General features: G+C 39.0%; 1 protein-coding gene across 1 annotated transcript in view; it reads right to left on the bottom strand.

Moving 5' to 3' along the window:
* Nucleotides 1-3,485, bottom strand: part of brinp1 (bone morphogenetic protein/retinoic acid inducible neural-specific 1) — a 103,944-nt gene extending 100,459 nt beyond the window's left edge. Inside the window, exon 1 of the mRNA XM_005720439.1 lies at nucleotides 3,062-3,485. The gene's annotated coding sequence lies outside the window, so the exon portion shown is untranslated. The remainder of the gene's footprint in view (nucleotides 1-3,061) is intronic.
* Nucleotides 3,486-19,338: the final 15,853 nt, after the last annotated feature.

Raw genomic sequence — 19,338 nt, 5'->3', positions numbered from 1 at the left:
ATCTATCTATCTATCTATCTATCTATCTATCTATCTATCTATCTATCTATCTATCTATCTATCTATCTATCTATCTATCTATCTATCTATATATATATATGTGTGTGTGTGTGTATAGATACATAGCTATATATACAAAATTACCTCCAGATTCATCAGTAGTCAGAAAGCAAATCCACATTATACTTACATTAATTTAATAAATAATGTTTTCTGTTTGCTTTTGAGGTTTTGATGTATTATTTAATTCTTGAATGCAACATAAAATGGTATTCGTGTTCAGTCGCAACTATTCAGACTCTGGCCCCCTGCTGTGAATAAAGCAAGAAGGAGATAGAGAGAAACCAGAGACAGGCCACTTTACTTAGTTGAAGAATTACGTGTACTGAATGCCTAAATAGTTTATAAAAATAAAACTGTCACTGTTATCGTGCTCCCCTGAGGCTTTGCACGACACCCATATTTTTCTTCACAAAACTATGGAGACCTTCTTTGCAGGTTTGTGTCACTCCATGCAAACGTTGAGATAAACGTTGTCTTTAATGGCCATCCAATAAGTAAAGTAAAAATTCCTTCTGAAACTGTGAAATCCTCCTAAGCATTAATATTTCATGACATGCAAGAATAAGCACTAGTAATCATCTTTAATTATGAGCCTGTGGCTGCGAACGGCTTTTTGAACACTGCGTTATAAGAACAGCATGTTTAGACCCATGTACTTTTGGGACTGATAGCACCAGCACACAGGTCAGAAAACCCTCAGTGGAGATCAGCTGCGTTTCCAAAATACTGTAAACGTGCCAGGATTTCTGGTAGAGTTTGTCACATGTCATTGTGTGACCCTGTTGTTTGTTTCTGATAAAAACAGATTTTCTTTTCCTCCAAACCTCTTAGGAGGCAGCCTTCTGGTCACTACAGCTGCAGCCAGCACCCACATAAAAACAATGCTGTGCCAATACAAGAATACAAAGAGAGAGATACACAGAGAGGAAGAGCAGGAGAGAGCTGGTGCCAGTACAAGACTGGTACTGTTCTCTATCCAGCACACAGACTGTTGGAAAAGTAATATCCTTATCTTTACACAGAGTGATAAAGAAATGCTGTGCACATATGGTCAATGCATTAAGTCTGTAATCATTTCCTCCTAATTATGTTCATGGGTGTTTATTTCCTTGTCTTTTAGAATCACAGTCACATGATTTGCAGACAATTTATCAGTAAGTTGCACTGCCAAGCTCTGTAAAAGGACCTCTGCTGCTGAATGTTCTCTTTTCAGTCCTTGAAAGCATTATCAACATTGGGTCATCTAAAGCCACGACACAAATATAGCTTTAAGCCACTGCAGGCATTTTCATTTTGGCAGCGTGATTTAGAATGCTTTCCCTCTGAATATGATTACATGTTGCCAGCATTTTGCCATTGAAAAGGCCACCAGATTGAATGAAGCATTCGGAATGAGGGAGCTTTTCTTCTGCAATTTCCGCTGCCAGTGCAATTTTCTCTACTGTACATGCAGAGAAGGCAGAACAATATCACAGAGTTAAAGCACTTGCTTTTAGTGTAATGCTCATTTGAGAAAAAAAATTAATAAATAAAGCTCAACTTACATTTCAAATTCAGTATGCAGGGTTAGTTACAGTGGGGTGCCACACAGACCCTTTTCTAGCATGCTCATCAAAGGCTTGATTGTGCAGTATAGACTGAGATCCTGCATTGTTCATTACTCATATGTGTGACTTCCGTATTATGAAACTAATGCTTTGCACTCTCGGCCTGGTAATTATAACTGCAACTGCGTTTTTTTTCTGTTTTCTTTTTTTTTTTTCTACGTACATTTGATCAAGTTCCTTAAAGCTACTTTGGCTAGCATTTCAAAAAGAAACATTGACAAACAAAGCAAAATTTGCAGTGGCAGCCGTGGAATTGCAGATAAATGTTTCCGGACTAATTTCAAACAGAAGCTGCTCCTCTAATTTCATAGACTTGGTATCAGTATCACACACAGTAATCTTGCCTTTAGCCACACAATGACACCTATAGTGTAAAAGAGCATGAGCTCCCCTCGCAGTTAGCCGGTGGAACAGCAATCAAAGCAACTTGAGGGAACACGGAACGGCAACTTTGCCTCACTGGTGACACGCGCGCGCGCACACTTACAACAAAACAAACACGTACGTGCTGGCTCTCATGTACGCGCACCCTCATGCGTCCAAAGCTACGTACAGGACGGGCCATAGGCGCGCACAAACACTGATCCGTCTCATATCAAGCAGTGAGACGAAACAATGGGGGAATATTCATAATAATCATTAATAACATGCAAATAAAACACTAGTAATAACATTGATTTACTCTTTATTATTATCATTATTATTATTTTTAATCCGGGGTGACTCTCATTTAAAGTTAAGAGCAAATGCAGCTTTCAGAGTGAACTAATCATCGCTAGATCTGGACTCCAAAGAGAGAGAAAAAGAAGCTTGAGTACAAATGTTGATGCTGACTACTGCAGGCCTGATTTACACCCCTACTCTGAATGTTGCCCTCCGGACTGCCACTCACTGAAACAGGTCTGCGTAATGTGCCAACCCCGAATACTGAGATCATTGATTCCCTCAGTGTTTCGTGCTCCTTTTACATCCGCACTTCTGCAGCATCACCTGGGGAAGATGCTGCCTCACAACGTGCAGCGAGAGCGCAGGCGAACGCATGCAATTTGTGAGAATAAGTCATTTTCCTGGTGGTCTAAAATGAAGGCTTTATACGGCAAATTGTATCAAATTTAATACCCTCCGAAGGGCTACGTCGACATATAGTCCGGGCGGAGCTTGATAGGTAGCTTCGCCGTGAGAAAGAAAAGGGGGAAAATTACCTCCATCCTGAAAAGGACACCACCGGCCACCCTAGTTACATGCTGACCACGCAACATCGCCATAATTGTGCCACAATATAGCCCTGCCTACCAGACCACTTCCTCGTGGTTAGTGATAAACAGGAAAAAATATACATAAGATACCTTCACATTCTGTTAGAGGTCTAAGCCAGCATATACCGTACTTACCTAAAACTGACTCTCCCCTCTTAGCTGTATTTGTGGTCCAAGATTTCTTAGTTCTCTCGCCAACAACTTCTGCTGGAGCATATGTATCCAGTGCTCATGCTGGTGGCTCAGTCGGTGATGTTGGATTGCGGATGATTTGGCAATCCTTTTCATGCTCAAGGGAAAAAAATCCTCCGTTTCTGCGTGGTCTCGTGCATTGGCGCGCAGATGAATAAAGTAATGAAGTCCGTCAGGAGGGAATGGAGAAAAGGGAGCTGTAGAAGTGGGATTTATGTCGACGTGTTTGAAACAGTTCTGCTCTCTTTTTTTGTCACACTAGGAGCCGTTTGCGGGTAGAGAGGTGTGGATGGATATCTAGGAAGGGAGGCTGGGATCCACAGACGGAGGGCGAGAAAGGGGAGGTACAACGAATACAGTCTCGTATTGTAGAGGACGGTCATGGCAGGCAGTGAGGGGTGGGTCTGGACTGTATGAGGCGGAAGGCGAGGTAACTGAGGGTGGATGAGGATAAGAAGCCGCGTCGTGACTTTTTTCAGCTGATAGGTATGCTAATTCTTTACACCGAGGCTACAGGATGAGCACCATAAATAGCCTGGTCATTGCTCATTAAGGTGTCAACATTTGGGTACGGTGTGGGCTCAGAAGGACACAGCCTTATTAAGCATACAAGGATTTTTGTTGGGTTTTTTCGTTTTGTTTTTTTGAGACAACTGAAAGCGCAACAAAGTGAGAAGGCGTTGAGTTGCGCAGAAGGTGTCACACAATGCCACGTGCAGGCTGTGTTCTTTACATAAAAAAAACAACGTGACTGTATGTCTGTGTTAATGTGAACTTATGATGACTTGCTGAGAAACTCATTTTCATAAAAATTCAGCATAGCTCTGTGGACCCGTTTCACGTTGCATTGGAAGCGAAACCATGGCAATTTATGCACACATTTTTGTGGAGCAAAATTTGCTCTGCTGTCCCAGGTGCTGAAACACAACTGAAGTGAAGTTCTGATTACTGTCCATGGTTCTGAAAAGCAGCAGGGGAGATTCTGTTGTTCTGTCGATGGCTGCGAAACCTGCTCAGTAGATCTGTGGTGATGTGTGTCAGGTAATAATGTTAACTCAAAGTGGCAGGTGTCATGGCTGCTGAATTCATTAATGCAAACACTGTATTAAACGTATAAATTCACTTCATTAATGACTGATAAGGTCACGGCTGCTCAATGTTGTGGCTTTGACAGACAGTTAGGGCTTATATTCTATAATAACACTGTGGGGGCTACATCAAATTTGTATAGGCATGTTGGTGTTAAACTAGGGAACCTCTGGCATCATTCTAAAATCCTTGCTATGGTGCTGGTGAGTGGTGTATTCTGACAACATATGGTCAGCATACGCATGACATAAGATCATATTTCCTTAGACCAAAGGCTTAGCCAAAAGCGCTCTACTCTACTGCGTTAGATATTACATCAAAATTATATCAGCTTGTACCTCACTTCATGAGGATATCTCCAGCACTGCAAAATGTAGTGCAGAGTAATAGGTAGAATCTGCAGTCAAATTTCAAAACAAAGACTTTTGAGAGGTTTTACAAGCCATCTACAATTCTTAACATAAAAATGCAACAAATCCTCCTCAGGTCATTATGTCTTCTTCTACATCAGCATTCATCTTAGCACAGCTTGCTCTGTCTTTCTATCTCCTTCCCATACATTTTGACTGCTGAGATTCAATAAATATAAACATGAACTGTGCATTGAAGCTGGTAACATAGCTGCTAAAATTTTGCCTCAAACCATCTTTGGTCAGGTCAGATAAGGTTACTTAATATTTAAGGTACCTTGTGGGCAATTTTTTTCTTTTGAATGTTAAAGGTTCCATTAGTTTGGCAGTATCATCCTGATTTAGTGGAAATATGTATAGGTGTGAATAGATATAACCTGAAAAACCACAGATGGATTATGCCTGATTTATTCGGTCGAACCCACCACTGTACTTATTAGTTAAGTTTACTCTTTCTCTCCCAATGTAATAGTTTTCAGAAGTGCAAAGCACAAACAAACAAAAACACACACACACACACACACACACACACACACACACACACACACACACACACACACGCACAAACAAAAGAAGAAATGGATAGTAGGCATTAACAGCTTGGCATACTACAGTGTGTCATAGGAGCTAATACTCTATTTAATAATCCAAAACGGATACTTTAAAAGTATATCTGACACAGGTTATTAGATGTGGGGTTTATGTTTTTTGTTTGTTTTTTTGTTTTTGTTTTTTTCTTTGGGGGGGGTAGATTTTGGAAGCTCACATTCTTTATTGTAGCTCAAAGCTGGAGCATGTCAAATGGATAACTTTTGAACTGATTTTGACATCACTATATCCACTGCTGTCACAGAGAGTTTTGCAACTCACTAGCTCTCCAATGGTCCACTTGCAGTGAAGTACTTGAAGCATCCACCATCGGCTAAAGAACCTGGCGGGTCCAACATTGCGTGGAACTCAATGAGGCTAAATGGATAAATGGTGCCATTACAAAGTCATTAGCCTGGAAGTGGTGGTGACACGTGACAAGTTTCTTTTGCAGTTGCAGTCATAAAATGCTCCAGGGATCATTGATGTTACATTTCACGATTCAATTGATAATAGCTTTTAATTTGAAATTTCCCCCCTTTCCTGCCAAGATTTACTGTCACCAGGGGAAATTACTGACATGTTCAAGACGGCTCTTACATTTAATTATTCTCATTTTGTTTTGAAAATCTGGATTCCTGCTGTCTGCGGTGGAGTAACACTATAATATCAAACAATAACTGAACAACTCACACCTTTTGTCAGTGGTTACGTTCCAACAAAGTAAATATCAGCCAGTCTGGGATACATAAGCCACCTGATTTTCAGTGGTACTTACTGAAAGTGTGTAGTTGCATACTGTATTGCTGTCAAAGCTTAATCAAACACAAGAAAGCAAGCAAAGTGCTTGATGTGGATTTGTCGGTATGCATTATTCCATGTGTTGCTGCAATACTGCAGACAAAAGCTGTTTTGTGAATGCTGGTCATGAATACCACACAAAAAAGTACCACTGTTGCTTTGGGATTTACCTATGATGAAATATGTACTACTCTAGAGTGTTTGTGTGACTGGGTCATGGCAAGAGTGTTGGATAGATGCATATCTTGAGTTTCCCTACGTCCATAGGGTCAATGCTAGCAGAGCTGTTGGCCTACTGTAAAGAAAGAGGCAATGAAAGAAAATCAATCTTTTATTTGAAATCTGTGGTCAGAAGAAAATTGTGTCCAGCACAGTAACACAATATCTTGGAATCAAAATGCTTCTTAACAGACTTTATGTCAAAAGTAGTTTGATTGAAGACTCAAATTAAACCGAAATCCAAACAAAATTACACTGTGCAGCATTTTTCCATCTGCTTTCTTGTTTCGTTTTATTTGTTGACTTCAGATTTTCTCAGTAAATTACATGCAATTTAAGCATATTCGATAAATCCAGGCACTTTTGGTCTCAGACTATATAAATCCCACAAGAATAAATATAATCAGACTTTGAAGACAAACACAAACACAACATACTAATATAATTATTGGGTCACAGAAAATCAAAACCGTGGATACTCAGAGAGAAAAGTCCCCTTTTCTTGGTGTATTGAGATCAGTTTTGTTTTTGGAGAAAAAGCAGTTACCCAGTTAAGCTTTTTGATAAGATTGTTGGCAGAAACTAAACTTAAGTTATTGCCAAGTGCAGTTCATAAAAGGATATCACTCAACATTCAATTCCTTCAACTCAGTCTGCTTTAACAGTCTGTAATTATGAAAGTTATGGAATCACTGACACATTCTTCAATAATGAATGGTGAAAATAAAGAAAATTTACTTAAGGCTTTAAAAAATGTTGTAATTGCATCTTTGCCTTTGACTCACGTTTAAGCTTCATTATTTAGGTATGGAGATTGTGCCAATGTCTTTAAAGTTTGTTTAAGTAATCACACGTTTAGAAGAAAATCAGCCCCCTCTATTGTTTCTAACTATTGGCTTCATTGGTTTCACTTCTTCCTTTTTTTCTCCACAACATTAGAAAGATAGTTTTCAAAATAATGGAAAAATATATAATATGTTAATATATTTGATATATTGATCATTTATTATACAACTAAATCTCAAAAAATGTGAATATTGTGGAAAAGGACATTTATTTTCTGGATTTAATTAAAAAAGGTAAACTTTCATTTCACTTTACCTCATTAAACTAAAAAAAACTGTTTCTCTATTACAATATTTCCTAAGATCAATCAAAATCATGTATAATAGGGATATGTCCACCTTATCAGAAGGATGTTTATTTATACACTCATTACTTGGCTGGGGCTACATTACAGCAAATTACTGCCTGAGTGCAGCCTGGCATGGAAATGATCAGCTTGTGGCACTACAGAGGTGTTACTGAGACCCAGGTTGCTTCAATAATGGTCTTCAGCTCGTCTGGAATTTGGGGTCAAGTCTTTCTCACCTTTTTCCTGGCGAATACCCCACAGACTCTCTGAGGCTCACATCAGATGAGTTGGCTGGCCAGTCAAGCACAACAATATCGTGGTCAGCAAACCATTTGGTCGTACTTTTGGCACTGTGGGCAGGTGCTAAGTCCTGCTGGAAAACAAAATTGGCATCTCTATAAAGCATTACAGCAGATGGAAGCATAAGCTGCTCTGAATCTTCTTGTAGACAACTGTATTGACTTTGGATTTGACAAAACACAGTGGACTGACCACCACCAACTTCAGCAGATGACCTGGCACTCCAATTCCTTGCAGACTGCAAAAGCTTCATGCTGGACTTCAAACACCTTGGATCGAGTGCCTGTACAGACTGCAGTAGCCTGATTTCCAAAGTAAATGAAAAGTTTTCTTTCATCCGAAACAGGCTTTGAACCACAGAGCAACAACTACAATTTTCTTATCCCAGGTAAGACACTTCTGATATTGTCTCAGTCCCAGGAGACAGCTGATCTTGGAAGTGCAACAATTGGGAATGCAACAGTTGTAGGCACCTTCCTGAAGATTTCTTTGAATCGTGGCTTTTCAAATGGAGAGGTCGAATCTCCAGCAACACTTGAAGTATAAATAAATCCTGATAATCTATCCAGTTATAATGGAAATGAAATATAGTTTAATAGATGGGGCGATCGTGGCTCAAGAGTTGGGAGTTCGCCTTGTAATCGAAAGGTTGCCAGTTCGAGTCCCGGCTTGGACAGTCTCGGTTGTTGTGTCCTTGGGCAAGACACTTCACCCGTTGCCAACTGGTGGTGGTCAGAGGGCCTGGTGGCACCAGAGTCCGGCAGCCTCGCCTCTGTCAGTGCGCCCCAGAGTGGCTGTGGCTACAATGTAGCTTGGCATCACCAGTGTGTGACTGTGTGGATGACTGAATGTGTAAAGCGCTTTGGGGTCCTTAGTGACTAGTAAAGCGCTATACAAATACAAACCATTACCATTTAGATTTACATTGCAGACAGAACTGTGATGTACTGCAGATGTCATTTAAAAAAAGTCTTTCACATCTGTAGTATAACCTGCGGTGCCTTTGTGGTACTGAACATTGTACATGCAGAGTTACATAAAATGATAAAAATATTACTGTAATGATCGTAACGTAATTATATCTCTTCCCTAAATCCTCCTAGGTTAGTCTGTCTGGATGAAACTTACTTATTTAAACTGCCTAGAATAACAGGATTATAACCATCTATATAGCTTTTGGAAATTATGTTTATGATATTCAAATCCTTTCTATTTCTGCATATCAAGTGTAGTAACTGATCTGAAAACAAACTGTGACAGCACGTGTAGGCGCTGAAATTACATGCATGTAACGTGTATGTTGTTGCTGTCTGTAAATACATTTTGCTAGACAAATGTTGATTCCAGTGGCACTTTGGGGTAACTGGAATGTGTTTTAATGCATATCTCTAAATATAAGTGTTAGTCAAACAGTGATTCTAATAGTGCCTGTCATTGATTACTTTGTCTTATGCAACCAATATTTAGCTTAAAATTAAGGAGACATATACTTAGTTATTATTCTTTTGTTTGGTGTTTGTGAACAGTCATTTTTGTCATCTGACTAAATACAGTAAGAATGAAGATAAAAAAGAATAAAATGATAAACTAACATAGATATCGGTCTTTTAGTACATGAGGCAAGCCAACAAGCACAATAGGCTTGGCAGAAAGTGCCCATAGGGCACGTTTTTACAAGTAATAATAATGTTATCAGTTATCATTAGGATTAAGCGTTATTATAATACTTAAGAAAAGGCAAGTGTGCTCAATTCAACAAAACCCGATGACCTCTCAAACATTTTGAAATTGATGAACTACATCATCAGCACTTGTACATGATGCTATTGATGTGTAATGTTCACCTGTTTGACTGGACTTATTGATATTGAAACAGGTTTTAATCAGGTTGGCACAGTTGCTGTTCTTAGTGGCACTGCAGCATGTGACAATTAAAAGCTACGCTTTGGCTATTAGCAGCGGGTCATGGTCGAAGTAGCCATTCATTCTACCTGAGTCCTTGAATCTCTCCCTTCCTAATTATCTCCCTCCATCTATTTTCTTACCACGTTAATTTCACCTTCTCCACAGCTGCTGGTAGCAGCAGAAGCCTCTCGTGACTGTGAGGCCAGGTTACTAGTTGTTGCTGGTGTTACTGGTGCAGCAGCCCCAACAACTAACATGCCGGTTAATTTGACACATTCTGCTGCATCTATTTTTACTTTCTTTTCATTGTTTTCTCTCAGCTTTCCAGCTCCACATTCTTGCCACTTCTTCCATACTAAACGTTTTTACAAGGTGCGAAGCTAGGGTAGGGGCTGGTCGTGTTAAGAGATTTGATTGGGCAATCCGCTGTCAATCCATCAGCCCAAAAGTGCGTACCGGGTGTGCCAGATTACCAGTCCTGCCGTGATGTTCACTAATTGGGAAATGGTCTGGTACCTCTATAGCACCTTTCCAGTCTAAATAAACACTCTAAGTGCTTTTATCTACAAGACACATTCCCACAATACAGTGCTTTTTGCATCTGCCACACACTAATGCTTCAGTGGATGCATCAGGAGCAATACAGGGTTACGCATTTTGCCCAAGGACACCTAGACATGTGCACCGGAGGAGCCGAACCACCAACCTTCCAATCTCTACACAACATGTCCTGCATCCTAAACTACTAATTCTACTGCAAAAAACAAATAAACAAACTACAGTCTAGAATAAAAACAAATAGGATTTAATTTGGAATCAGTCCATTGCGAAAAACTTTCTTGGATATACACGTTTAATCTCTCTTAATAATATCCTTAAAAGCAACATGCTTCCATGCACCACTACTCAATGTTCAATTATTTGTCAGCATGAGTTCCTCATTGTCGAAGTTTACCAAAGTTTGTACAATGCAGCATTTTGGGTGTGAAGGATATCACTGTCAGTTAAAAATATACTTTGCAGATTCGACTCCATTAGCCACATAACTACAGTAATTGGGTCATATTCAACAGCAACCCAGGCACAAAACCCTTACAGGTGCTAAATTTATCAGGGCTGTAATGATTTCACATCTACCTCCTTGTTGGAAGCCATGGGTTGAATCTTCCTCCTAGCTGCCCAGAAGACTATTACTGCATGCTAGATTGACAACTTACTAATGGCTGATCTCTATGGCTTAGGCCACAGAAATGTTTCTACCCTGGTGTTAGTACACGCTGTTGCGGAAGCCTGTCACACTGTACCCAGACCTCTCCCTGCCAGTGCTATGAAGGAGAAGACAGATGTCCAAATAGCCAGCAGGTCCATCAGTCATGAGTTTGTGGGGTTTTTTCTCGCAAGGCCCAGAAAAGGGGGGTCAAATTGGAGAAACACAGATGAATGAAGATGACACCATTCGAGCCTTACTGCTACTATAATGAAAAACATACTCGTTTTTTGTGAAGCTTCTAGATAATAAGACAGCCAGATGGATTCACACACAAAAGCAACAACTTTTAATAGTTTTACTTACATGAAAACTGATGTAAAAATCTGTATAAGAGTGCTTATTTGTTAATTGAACAGCACTTTAACTTCACCCAAACACGACAATTAAATCTATTTATTAACTGCAAAAGAAAGAAAATACCAAGAAACATAAGTACAGATTGGTGACTTTAGTAGGGTGTAGCCCAGTCTTGTATTGTACAAACTGGACATAAAGAATTGATTATTGGCCAATTAAAATGAAAGAAAAAAGAGGAGCTAACGTAGCACTAAAGCCTTGTGTTTAAATGTAAAGCCTGGCAAATGCCGCGCTAAATACATTCTGTTACAGAAGCAGGGACACATATGTGTTGTGTTGTACTTTATAGCTATATGCAAACATGATATGGAACTGATGGCACTTCAGCGTTAGACATCCTTCTGTGGTATGAGGCATCACCAACACAGACGCGTGGTATTTCATTTCAGTTTGTCCTTGTGATCCATACAATTAGAAAAATGTTTCACAGAGATCCAAACTAATTGACATTAAGCTTCACTCTAAATGGCAGTGTATTGCTTCAAATCAACGAGTGTGTGTGGTGTAGAAGGCTGCAGAACTTTAAACAATTTGCTTCTAGACTGATTACCTTTCACAGGAAGGTAGATGTGTGAACTAAAAGCTACTGTAATAAGGTTTTTTTTTTCCTACGCAGTGTTTAATGTTAAATTGCAAATCAAAGAAAAATATATTTTCATCCAAAGTAACATCTATTTAAAACCTGCTGTGACAATTCGAATAAAGTTTTAACTTCATTCCAAAGACCTTGAATGAGGCATAAAATATAGTAAGAGTGCTGTTACAGGTTAGCTCACCACATGTGGCAATGTTGCAACCCGTATGTATGTGGGTGGCTGCTCAGCATGCACTTACCATACATCTAATTGCCCATCTGGCACAAAAGCAAAGGACTGAGCACAGTGTGGGTGCTCGCCACCTTAGGGTGTTGCAGATAATTAAATGAAAATTTTAAGGGCTTCTTTGAAGATGAAGATGTATTTTTGAATGTCTGTCAGAATTTTAACAGTTAAAATAAAGTACATGGCTGCTCAGTTTTTATGTCACCTTAAAGTTATCGCTTGGTCGTGCCATCGCTAATTCCAGTCAGTTTCCACAGTACGTGGTTTCTGTCACTAATTAGCAAAGGAAAAGGGTAAAAAATGGTATTCATTGTACCAGCTCAGCAGAGTGGCTAGCACGCGGAAGATTGCATTTAGATCAAAAGGGAGTGATTTTATGGGATTAGTAGGATGAGACAAGTTCACTAAATTGTTCATTTGAATTCACTGAATTTCCCCTGATGTGCAGCAACAGCAAGAATTATGTAAACAAAATGAATTTTGTATGATAGAAAATTACTGCTGTAAAAAATTTTGTTAACGTTTTAATCAAGATGAGCAGGAATAGAAGTAATAGTTGTCAGCAGACATCTAACACTGTTATAACGCCGCAATAGCACTAGGTAGTCTTAAATGTAATTTAATGCATTTCAGATGTAATTTTCACGTGACCATAATCTTCAGATAATGTTTTACATGTCTGAATGTTTGATGTTTTGTATATAAAAACAGGCACTAAAAAGTTTATCACTGGGAAACTTCAGTACAAATGGGGTCCAATTTAAAAATCCAACTCCTTCAAATTGCTGACTATAGGGAGTTCTCTGCTCTTATTGCTCTTGGCAAACCATGCAATTAAAAAAAAAAGTAAAGAAAAGAAAAAAAGAAAAACTGGGCTTCGTTTGTTTCTCATGCCAGACAGAAAGGAAGAATAAACATATGCAACAGAATTCCAATTGAAAAGAAAACAAAGCTGCCTTGAGAGCAGTTGTTCACTCTAAATAATTAAACAGTGATTAGGATGTGACCAGAGGCTGTCTAAAGGGCTCAGTAGCATGCTGTGGACTGGTCTGAAGCTCTCTGTTCTCAAAATATGCGTTATTCTAGCCAGCAGTGACGGAATCTCACGCCTCCCACTTTTCCATTTTCCACTTGACAGCAACTCTTACTGTCCTTAGCATTCTCTTCCCCCACTCTAACTCTATATCTGCAGTATGTATCTGTGTGTGTGTGTGTGTGTGTGTGTGGTTTTTTTGTCTCCTTTTGCAGATTGGATTTTGCTTCTCTGCCCTTTTTACCTGTTTACTCGTTCATCATTTATGTTTTCAACGTAGCACGGTGAAAACATCTTCAGATTTGAACTCTTCTTGAAGCGTATTGCTCTTTAGTCTCCTTATTCTTTAAAGTCTAGTGTTTTATTTTTCTCACAGAGTGCTCCATTGTGAAATTACCAGTGTTACTAATGAAGTGCTAATTTAAGCTGTGATGATATTTTAATCACCCAGTGCACAAGGATGCTTGTAGATGTCTGGTCCTTGTGGACTTTAACACATCACAGAAGCTTTGGCCTTAAGTTTAGAACATTTTTGATTAATGTGCAACTAAGAAAAAAACTGCATACGCAAATCCCTGTATCTATGTACTTGTGCTTAGTCCCAGATTCACAAAACACTGTGCACACCTGTTTCTCATTACAAATCACAGCATGGAAGCAATCAAGAGATCTGCGTTCGAGATGAAAATTTGAGAACAAATGTGGACAGTGAAGGAGAACTGCAGTACATTACTGAATGTGAGAGAGTAAATGAATCAGGAGGGGGGGGAACATATATTGTGGAAGATTGAATTTGTGGATCTCGGATAAAAGAGTTATAGAAGGTCAGCGAGACTGCTTGCTCAAAGTTGTGTGCTGTTAAAAAGAAAGAAAAATAGTGGCTGAAGCATGCACAGAGCCAGGCCTAAAGGGATTGGGGAAGGTGTCAGAACTCCTTCCATTTGACTGAAGCATTGCCTTCATTCTGGGTCAAATGGCTGTCAGTTCCATTATGCCTGAAAGAAGAGCGACAAAAAAAATGCCCACATGCAGGTGTAGTTGGTTCAGTGCCAGATTGATTAGATTTTCCAATTTAATAAATAGACAAATTCGCATGGCGTTCCCATGAAAGACAAATGAAACCTTTTGGCACTTTCTTTTGTTTTGTTCTCGTTTCTGCATTTATAAGTCATCATGTAGACCTTTATGGTTTTACCTCATACTTCCACCAAGAGGGGATTGCAACGATAAGGTTGCCAGTCTGATTCACAGACAAGTCACAAAAATATATTTGGGCAGAAAAGAAAAACAATCAGTGCTTTTTTTCTGCCTTATTCTCCTTGCTCCAGTGGCAAACAGACTTGGGTGTTCTACTAGGCAGCTTAGAGCTCCCATCTCTGTGATGTGCAGCGTGGCTATGTGTGAAAAGGGCCCTCCTGAAAAATGAAGCATTGCTCTGCATTTAATTTAATTGTCCTGGCTTTGTGGTTTATATTCACGATGCTTAATAATGCTGTGCGAATGTGCAAATAGTGTGTCTGAAGCAGACGTCTGAAGGAGAAAAAGTTCACACCAGATAGCAAACAACATGTCATAAATATTGACATCTCACTGTGACAGCTGCAAACTACTAAGTTCCTGTCTGTATCCCCTCAGTAAACACTGACGAACACACAGACGCAGACAAAAATACACACTCACAGACACACAAACACCCTTTTGTGTCAACAGAAGATTCAGAGTTGTGTTGAAAAGCTTGTACAGTAGTAAGAGCGACACTGTCTTCTAGGGAAAATACTGCCACAAAGCGATGCTGGATTTGCTCTCCGGGACCTGTTTGAGCAGCCTGGTATTCCTGGAGCTCACTGTGCCAAGCATCTGGAGAAAAAATAGTGCAGAATACAAACAGAATGGGTTTTGCATCATGATGAGAGTCTTGTGACAATATTAAAATAGCATGGGAGAAAAGTCAACTCCAAAGTCTGTAGTGACAAAAAAAAGAGACTTTTCTACGATGTGTGTTTGCTGTGGGAAAATTCCTAAATACAGTACATTTGGATTCTGTTCACGGACACGTTAATGCTCTTGTTACTTGACAATTTTTCACCCAGTCCTCGTCTGATATGATTTACTTACTCAATAACATCTGCTGCTTCATGATTTCACTATTCGTGTTAGTAAGGGTCTGTAGCATAAAGACTAAGGCAACATCTTAAATGTGACTGATGTCTGGATGAAAGCGCAATCTCATAAACAGCTGGGATGGGCTTGAAGTTATTGAGCACTGTCAGTAAGGCTGAGAGTTGCCAAATCACTTCATCCCATGTGCCAGTCTTCCTCCAGCTCTAATGTAATTAGTGTGCATCTCCTCTGCCTTCTCTGGCCTTTGTTGTTTGATAAATGTAATTAGATAAAATGAGCACGAGTAAGCTAAGACCCCAATAGTCTGAAAAATGTGGCATGAAAGTCATTGTCATTAACAAAGTGGTTCAAAACATTTCTCTTTGAAGTAAGGTTAGAGCTGCATGTGCATGCAAATTTTCCAAAATTGTTCCAAAAATTTTCCAAAAGATGTAATTCCACATTCCTTTTTATGTACAATACATTTAAAGTACTTTGTTTACTTTGATTTTTCTTAAAAATGTATTATCATCATCAGAGTCACAATAATTAGGGCTTTACAAAAATCTTGAACCACCTTTAATTTCCCCATATTTTGCTTCCAAGAGGATGTTGTTCTTCAAGTGATGAGCAATAATTCTCCAGGCTCTCTGAAGGTTTTTCAATAATTTTCTTTTGTATCTTTAGGCACTTTCTTACTCGCAGCATGTTTCAAAAACACATCATTTGTTCAGATTTCTTTTCTTGAGTCTATGAAAAAAGCCAAAGTTAACATAGATAAAGTCTGACGGGCATTAAATAGTATTTTGCACCAACAAGATGATTCCTAAAAACCTGGGACAGCTTAGCATGTTGTGCAGAGTATCTTTAAAAAAAGGTGGAGGACAAAAAAGTCATGTCTTCATGTGTCAGGTGTTCCACAGGACCTGAGAGAAGCATCTGGCGTGTAGTTGATCCATCTACTGTTTGCCAAAGCCTCATCAAAATGGCCTCAGTGGAAGGGTGGCTGTCAAAAAGCCATTCTTAAGCAAGGGAGAGAAAAGGCTGAAAAATGCCAAATTACACAAGATCTTATAGAGTGATAAATCCAAATCTGACATTTTTGGTTCAAATCGTCTGAGGCTCGGTAATGATTTGGGATTTCATTTCAGGATATTGAACCATGAATCCAAATGCAAAGTTTGTGTTTGAAATGGTATGTATGGAGGCAATTAGAAGAGTGATTTAATAGTAAGTGTCTACAGACAGCTGTAACACACAGATGGGGCTGCATTTCAGCCAGTGGTGCTGGGGATCTTGTCAAAATTGATGGAATTCTGAACACAGAAAAGTACGATCAGATGTTTATTCACCGTGCAATAACAAGCATGGATTGACAACAGCTTCATTTGACAGCATGACCATGATCCCAAACACACTGCCAATGCAGTAAAAGCATATCTGGAGAGAAAAACACACAAAGAAATAGTGTTTTAATAGCATACTGCACCTATTTCCCATTTTGCTAATACTAGGTAGCTCGAAACATTTGCACAGCAGTGTAGAAAAACACAATCTGACTAACCTAAATAACACAGAGATAGTTGTACTTCATGTAATGAGTAGACCTGGAACGTTCCTCTGTAGAGAAAAAAACATATTTTTGTTCATCAATATGTCTGAGAGAGTTTTTTTTAAACAGCTTTCCTCTAGTCAGACCACAGCTTCTAAATCAGGTTAAAGTCAGGGCTTTGACTTGACCTATCCAAAACACAAACTGTTTCACAACTATTCTTTTGTTCATTTACTCAATGCTTTGGGTCATTTTCTTGTTGTATCAGGCGTCCTCTCCTAAGCTTTAGCTTAGGGACTGTTGAACTGTCTCATAATGCAGTTTGTTTTGTTGTTTTTTAATTCATTGTTTGGTCAGTCATAACAAGACACCCAGGAACTGAGACAGAAAAGCAATCAACAATAACACTCTCTCCACCATGGTCATGACTCAATTTGGACGAGGTTTTGTTGTTGGTCTGCAGAGGCTTTTTTCCCCCCTTCAAAAGCAGTTTAGTACACGCCAGAGGATTGTGAATTTGTGTAATTTTCTCTTAATGGATGAATAAAAAAAGACTCAAGCAAATTGTAGGCATCTCTTGCTGTTTCACTTTATTTTGTTCAGCATTTCATGTTGAGTTGTTTGTGTGATCTCGCAGGATCAACAGTCCTGAATTTCCTCCATTTGTAAATAATACCTTACTGTGGATTGGTGAACACCAAAGTTTTTGTAAATGTTTTGGTAGACCTTGCCAGCTTTTTACATTTCGGCTTCTTTAAGGGCCTTCAAAGTTGTGATTGGGGGATGGTTGAGAACAGCCTCTAATTCTAGAGAAATATAGACCTCCCTAGTAACCACACTTTCTTTGCCTTTATTTTCAAGGAAACATGCACTTTGGGAAAATAAATGGAAAACCATGAGGGTAGGTAATATATATTTTGACTTTAAGCTTCTGCCAAAAAAAAGTGTGTTAGTCCCCCCCTGAATGACACTTTTATTATGTGCATGCGCCAAATCCAGCAGCGATATAGTACATTCAAAGCTGTTCCTGAGGATTAATTTGACTGGGTGGATAAACCTGACTGTGCAGTTACATAGATAGCCAGCAGTGAAGTTGGAGGGTAAACAGTGTGTGAGGGACGAACTCAAAATGATCCCAACAGAAGATAGTAAATTAATATCCAATCGGAAATAACGCTATGCAGGATTAAGCTAGTAAAAGGTTTTATCCTTTAGACTAATGCAAGCAGCACCACACAATTAGCATCTGTGTTATCTCTGTATTAATACCATTTATTTTATTTTCATTTCACATATGTTATAAATATTTAATGTGTTCATTTAGCTGTGTTCCTACTGGGACTGGCAAAATCCTAGGAACATGCAGTAAAAGCATTATTCCCAATACCACTAGCAAGACTTGTGAAACAATGCAATTCAAACAACCCTATAAAGAAAAACAAATACATTTCTATATTTTTTTCCTTAATTTTATCCAAACTGTATGATTGTTGTTGGTCGGCTCTTCACCTTCACTTTAAAGAAACTAAAGTGTTAGCTATGTTTGAGTGTCTATAATCTAGGACAGTGGTTCTTAACCTGGGCTCGATCGAACCCTAGGGGTTCGGTGAGTCGGTCTCAGGGGTTCAGCAGAGCCTCCACCGTGACATGCACGGCTCATTTTGTGCACCAATAAAAAACATATATATGTCTTGAATTTGAAATAAATCATATTTTATTTTTCACTAAAGAGGGGTTCAGTGAATGCGCATATGAAACTCGTGGGGTTCAGTACCTCCAACAAGGTTAAGAACCACTGATCTAGGATATGTGGGCACAGCTGTAATAAAGCTACCAGGTCTGGTAAAATATTGGAACTTGCATTAAATTATGCTGCGGTGAAATCAAAATTGATCACCCTTTAGTTTTAAATGTTTGTGTGTTTATTTCCTACTAGTACTTGAAGAAAATACCTTTTTTCTGTGACTTTCCTCGGGGCACTGCACACAGTTTATATCCATAACAAGTATAAATTACTGCAGGGACTAGAAACTGTTAGGCCTCCCCGAATTATTTTCTTTTTGCATTTTTGAAAAGACAGAACTGCAAGACATGTTTTCAAAAGTCCTTCAGCATTACCAAAGGCGATATTCAAGATTACCGACCAAATAACTATTAAAAACCTGAGAATCGAATTGCTGAAAGACCCTCATCTTATCAGAGACCCCCTCTACGGTTCAGATCCATTATCTTCCTTTCTCTCCTCTACCCGTGCGAGAGGTTTACTTGGATTACCTCCTCCCAGGAATACACGTGACTGCCCCATGATGATCTTCATCAATTATCACCAGCAATATACAGCGGGGAAAATAAGTATTTGACACATCAGCATTTTTATCAGTAAGGGGATTTCTAAGTGGACTATTGACACAACATTTCCACCAGATGTTGCCATCAAGCCAAATATTGAAGTCATACAAACAAATCAGAACGTTGAAGTATACAAGTTAAACCATAATAAATAAAGTGAAATGACACAGGGAATAAGTATTGAATACATGAAGATAACAGGGGGCAAAATGACATAGAAAGCCAGGAGATCACCTGAAATCTGTCAGTATTGATAGAGAAATCCTGTCCCCTATCAGTACTAATTGATAT

Source organism: Pundamilia nyererei, unplaced genomic scaffold, assembly GCF_000239375.1.
Source record: "Pundamilia nyererei isolate P.nyererei 1_Seehausen unplaced genomic scaffold, PunNye1.0 scaffold00002, whole genome shotgun sequence".
NCBI classification, from domain to species: Eukaryota; Metazoa; Chordata; class Actinopteri; order Cichliformes; family Cichlidae; genus Pundamilia; species Pundamilia nyererei.
This window is presented reverse-complemented; position numbering and strand designations above follow the sequence as displayed.